This window comes from Cervus canadensis, chromosome X (assembly GCF_019320065.1).
Source record: "Cervus canadensis isolate Bull #8, Minnesota chromosome X, ASM1932006v1, whole genome shotgun sequence".
In the NCBI taxonomy this organism is placed as follows: Eukaryota; Metazoa; Chordata; class Mammalia; order Artiodactyla; family Cervidae; genus Cervus; species Cervus canadensis.
The window spans coordinates 26,079,344-26,085,343 of NC_057419.1; positions in this window are offsets into that span (position 1 = coordinate 26,079,344).

The window sequence follows — 6,000 nt, forward strand, 5'->3', positions numbered from 1 at the left end:
GAGAATAAGAGGAAGGATGGTAGGAGATGAGTTGTAGGAAATGAGTGACCAGATCATGTAGGATTTTATATACCTTGGTCAAGGGTTTAGATTTTATCTGAGGTATTATGGAAAGACACTCTAAGGTTGTGGGGCAGAAAAATGTGATAAGATTGACATTAGGAAACATTTCTCTGGCTCCTCTGTGGAGAGGAGACGAAGAATGGAAACAGAAAGACTGAATTGAAGACTTCAGTGATAAAGAAAGAACATTAGGATTAGAGTGTAAATCCAAGTACAGAGGTTTGGTATTCATCTCTATTAGATTTTTTAAATTTTAGAAAGCTTTTAAATTTCAAGAGAAATTACAAAGACAGTACAGAGAGATCCCATATGCTCTAGACCCAGTTTCCCCTATTAACATCTTACACGAGTGTGGTACTTTCATCACAACAAATGAAAGATATTGATACAGAAACATTCAGTTCAGTTCAGTCACTCAGTAATGTCCGACTCTTTGCGACCCCATGGACTTCAGCACACCAGGCCTCCCTGTCCATCACCAACTCCCAGAGTTTACTCAAACTCGTGTCCATTGAGTTGGTGATGCTATCCAACCATCTCATCCTGTCGTCCCCCTTCTCCTCCCACCTTCAATCTTTCCCAGCATCAGGGTCTTTTCAAATGAGTCAGTTCCTCGCATCAGGTGGCCAAAGTATTGGAGCTTCAGCTTCAGTATCAGTCCTTCCAATGAATATTCACTGATTTCCTTTAGGATTGACTGGTTGGATCTCCTTCAAGTCCAAGGGACTCTCACATCACAGTTCAAAAGTATCAATTCTTTGGCACTCAGATTTGTTTATGATCCAACTCTCACATCCATACATGACTACTGGAAAAACCATAGCCTTGACTAGATGGACCTTTGCTGGCAAAGTAATGTCTCTGCTTTTTCTTTAAATTGTCTTCAGTTCCATGTCTGGGGGTGGTTTTTTAAATTTATTTATTTTTTAATTGAAGGATAACTGCTTTACAGAATTTTGGTGTTTTCTGTCAAACATCAACATGAATTAGCCATAGGTATATATATGTCACCCCCCTCTTGAACCTCAATCCCATCTCCCTCCCCATCTTACCCCTCTAGGTTGATACAGAGCCCTTGTTTGAGTTCTGCTTTTTAATATGCTGTCTAGGTTGGTCATAGCTTTTCTTCCAAGGAGCAAGCATCTTTTAATTTCTTAGTTGCAGTCACCATCTGCAGTGATTTTGGAGCCCAAGAAAATAAATTCTCTCACTGTTTCCATTGTTTCGCCATCTATTTGCCATGAAGTGATGGGACCAGGTGTCATGATCTTAGTTTTTTGAATGTTGAGTTTTAAGCCAGGTTTTTCACTCTCCCCTTTCACTTTCATCAAGAGGCTCTTTAGTTCTTCTTTGCTTTCTGCCATAGGGTGGTGTCATCTGCATATCTGAGGTTATTGATATTCCTCCCGGCAATCATGATTCCAGCTTGTGCTTCTTCCAGCCCAGTGTTTCGCATGATGTACTCTGCATATAAGTTGAATAAGCAGGGTGACAATATACAGCAATGACATACTCCTTTCCCAATTTGGAACCAGTCCATTGTTCCATGTCCAGTTGTAACTATTGCTTTTTGACCTGCATACAGATTTCTCAGGAGGCAGATAAGGTGGTCTGGTATTTCCATCTCTTTCAGAATTTTCCACAGTTTGTTGTGATCCACACAGTCAAAGGTGTTAGCATAGTCAATGAAACAGAAAAGTGAAAGTGAAAGTGAAATCACTCAGTCGTGTCCTACTCTTTGCGACCCCATGGACTGTAGCCTACCAGGCTCTTCCATCCGCAGGATTCTCCAGGCAAGAATACTGGAGTGGGTTGCCACTTCCTTCTCCAGGAGATCTTCCCAACCCAGGGATTGAACCTGGGTCTCCCGCATTGCAGGCAGACACTTTACCAAATTCTCTTGCTTTTTTGATGATTCAACAGATGTTGGCCATTTGACCTCTGGTTCCTCTGCCTTTTCTAAAGCCAGCTTGAACATCAGGAAGTTCTCAGTTCACGTCCTGCTGAAGCCTCACTTGGAGAATTTTGAACACTTCTTCGCTAGCATATGAGATGACTGCAATTGTGTGGTAGTTCGAACATTCTTTGGCATTGCCTTTCTTTGGGATTGGAATGAAAACTGACCTTTTCCAGTCCTGTGGCCACTGCTGAGTTTTCCAAATTTGCTGGCATATTGAGTGCAGCACTTTCACAACATCATGTTTTAGGATTTGAAATAGCTCAGCTGGAATTCCATCACCTCCACTAGCTTTGTTCATAGTGATGCTTCCTAAGGCCCACTGACTTCACATTCCAGGATATCTGGTTCTAGGTGAGTGATCACACCATTGTAGCTATCTGGGTCATTCATTTTTGTATAGTTTTTCTGTGTATTCTTGCCACCTCTTCTTAATATTCTGCTTCTGTAAGATCCATACCATTTCTTTCCTTTATTGTGTCCATCTTTGCATGAAATGTTCCCTTGACTCTTTTGGGACCCCATGGACTACAGCCCGCCAAGCTCCACTGTCCACAGAATTCTCCAGGTATGAATAGTGGAGTGGGTAGGCGTTCCTCTTCTCCAGGGGATCTTCCCGACCCAAGGGTTGAACCCAGGTCTCCTGCATTGCAGGCAGATTCTTTACCATCTGAGCCACCTGGAGTCATTACATATATCTATAGATATTTCAAAAGCATCAATATGTATCTATATTAAGCTAAATGTGAGGTCATACAGATATCCCCAAATATAATCCATTACAACATAGTTCATTCTATGAATAACTTTCAACACTTACCTGTCTGTAACCTTTACACCTTTATAAAAAAATCACTTGATAATCTCTCATTATACTTTCTACTGTTAATTTTGGCCCATCATTCCATTTCATCAAAAAAGTCTTATGCCTTCATTTTGTCAGGTAGTATATCATTTATCCCAAGATCAACAATAACTGAGTAAGTATATTCTCCAAGAAATACTTAACAAGCATGTTGAACATTTCAGTACTGTGGACAGTGCTGAGAAGCTTTCCACTAGAAACTTCCTCCAGGTAGGTGCTGATTTAAGAATCAAGGCTTTCATTTGGCTTCTCTGCTGTTTTCCATAATTCTTCAAAATGAACAGTGATGATATACACTGTATGCATATTTTGACAGTTTCTTAGAGGTAATTCATCTGGACAAAGTTTAATTCATTTGAAATTGTGAAATACTCTGTAATTATCTTCCCTTATATCTGAGGTTTCTGTCTGCCCTAAATGGAGTTTTTGTTACCCTTTCCAACTTGCAATGGTATGGCGCTCTCTTTTCTCCACATCATAGGTTATCATTGTATCACCTTTCTGAAGTTCCCCTTTATTCATGTTGCATAGAAGATAACTAAACACATTGTGTAAACAAATAAACCCAGAGTATTTGTATCAGAGTATCAAGAGCCTGGAAATAAACACATAAATATAGTCAACTGATCTTTGACATAGGCAGAGGCAATACAAAGGGGCAGAGATAGTTTATACAATAAATAGTGCTGGAAAAACTGAACATCCACATACCAGAAAAAAACAGGTAGACCACAAACCTTACATCCTTCACAAGAATTAACTCAAAATGGATCATAGAACTAAATGTAAAATGCAAAGTTATAAAACTACTAGAAGGTAACACAGAAGAAAGCCTAGATGATACTGGGTATTGGTATGACATTTTAGATACAACATCAAAGGCACACACCAAGACAGAAATAAATAATAAGCACAGACTTCATTAGAATTTAAAAATTCTGCTCTGTGAAAGTTGAAGTTAAAAGAAGATGACAAGCCACAGATCAGGAGAAAGTATCTGCAAAAGACAAATCTGATCAAGAACTGTTACACAAAATATAGAAACAACACTTGCAAGAAAACCACCTGCTCAAAAAATGGGTCAAAGACCTTAACAGACACTTCACTAAAGAAGACACACAGGTGGAAAGTAAACATATGAAAAAATGCTCCATAGCACATGTCATCAGGGAACTGTAAATTAAAACAACACCAAGATACCACTGCATACTTATTAAAATGGCCAAAATCTGGAACACTGACAACACCAAACATTGGCAAGGATGTGGAGCAATAGGAACCCACATATAATGCTGGTGGAAAAGCAGAACAATACGGGCATGTGGAAGACAGTTCTTACACAACTAAACATACTGTTAACATACAATCCAGCAGTAACACTCTTTGGTATGTACCCAAAAGAGTTGAAAGTTTATGTCCACACAACAAGCTGCACCCAGATGTTTAAAACAGCTTTATTCATAACTGCCCAAACTTGGAAGCAACCAAGATGTCTTTCAGTAGATGAACAGATAAACTGTAGTCTATCCAGACAGTGACATATTATTCAGTGCTAAAAAGAAATGAGCTATCAAGTCATGAAAAGACATGGAGGAAACTAAAATGCAGATTACTAAGTGAAAGGAGCCAATATGAGAAGGCTGTATCTTATACAATTCTAACTATATGATATTCCAGAAAAGGCAAAACTATGAAGACTATGAAAAGATTGGTGGTTCCCAGGGGTGGTGGGAAGAGATGAATGTGATATTAAAATGGATACATGTTATTATACATTTGTCCAAACCCATTGAATGTATACCACCAACAGTGAACTCTTGGGTAAACTATGGACTCCGGGTGATTATGATGTGTCAATACAGGTTCATCACTGGTTAATTAAAAAAATAAAGGTATCCTGGTGACTGGCAAATTGACAACAGTAGAATACGCGCATATGCCAGAACAGGGGGTATATTGGAAGTCTCCTTACCTTACTTGCAATTTTCTGTAAACTTAAAAATGCACCAAAAAAGTCTTTTAAAAATCATTTTGTTGCTTGTGTTTCTGGGTTTAATCTTCCTTTTGGGATTATATCACTCGTAAACTTGTCCTTGGTCATATATCCGTTCTTTCACAGTCTAGAATATGTCTTTTTAACTCTGAGTTCATCAGTCTGCAGAAGAACATATGGCAATTAAATTCACTGCATGATTCTGTACTGGGTCTTTTTTGCTATTAAAAACATTGGGACAACTGGTGAAATGTGAATGAGGTCTAAGCATTAGATGGTAGTAACGTTTCAGTGTTAGTAGTGTTGATTTCATCATTTGAATGGTTGTATAGTAGATATGTAGAAGAATGTCTTTGTCTTTAGGAAATCTGTATTTAAGTGTTCAGGAAGGATAGAACATCATGCTGTCTATATACCCTCAAAGGATTCTAGGAAAAAAAAAGGTTCTTTGTACTGAACTTGCAACTTTTCTGAAAGTTTGAGATTGTTTTATGATAAAAAGTATTGATTCGTGTCGATGTGTGGCAGGGGCCCCCACAGTGTTGTGAAGTGACTGTCCTCCAATTAAAATAAATAAATAAATTTTTGAAAAATATATATATTGATGAACAGTTTTTTAACATGCACTTAGACAAAATTTAAGGGTATCCACACTAGCTTCTTAAAATATCTCTTCCCCCTTTTCTTCCCTGAAGGAAACATAATCATGAAATTGAAAATGCATTTTTCAGAGCTTCGCAATGCCTTTGATCCATATTCCCCTTTCAAGTTTCTGTACAAGTTATAGTTATTTCCTTGCTTTTGGAAATCATCTTTCCTTGTCCAACCATGCTGATGAATTTTCAGACCCCATGTTCAATCTTGTAGCCTCAAATGCCCCATTCCCTATGTATCAGCAACTATCTCTGGACTACTAGTTAAACAAAAGTCCAGCACTGCACTCCCCTATCTCTTCACCACCTCCTGGGAAAGGAAATTATCAGGAGAAGTAGGGCGATATTTTTTGGATATTCTGGACTTTTTATTTCTCCTTTTACCCTCACTGTTTACTGTGTTTTCCTTCCTCCTGACTGGAGCTTTTGGAAAAGCATATAGATGTGTGCCATACACATATAGATGTGT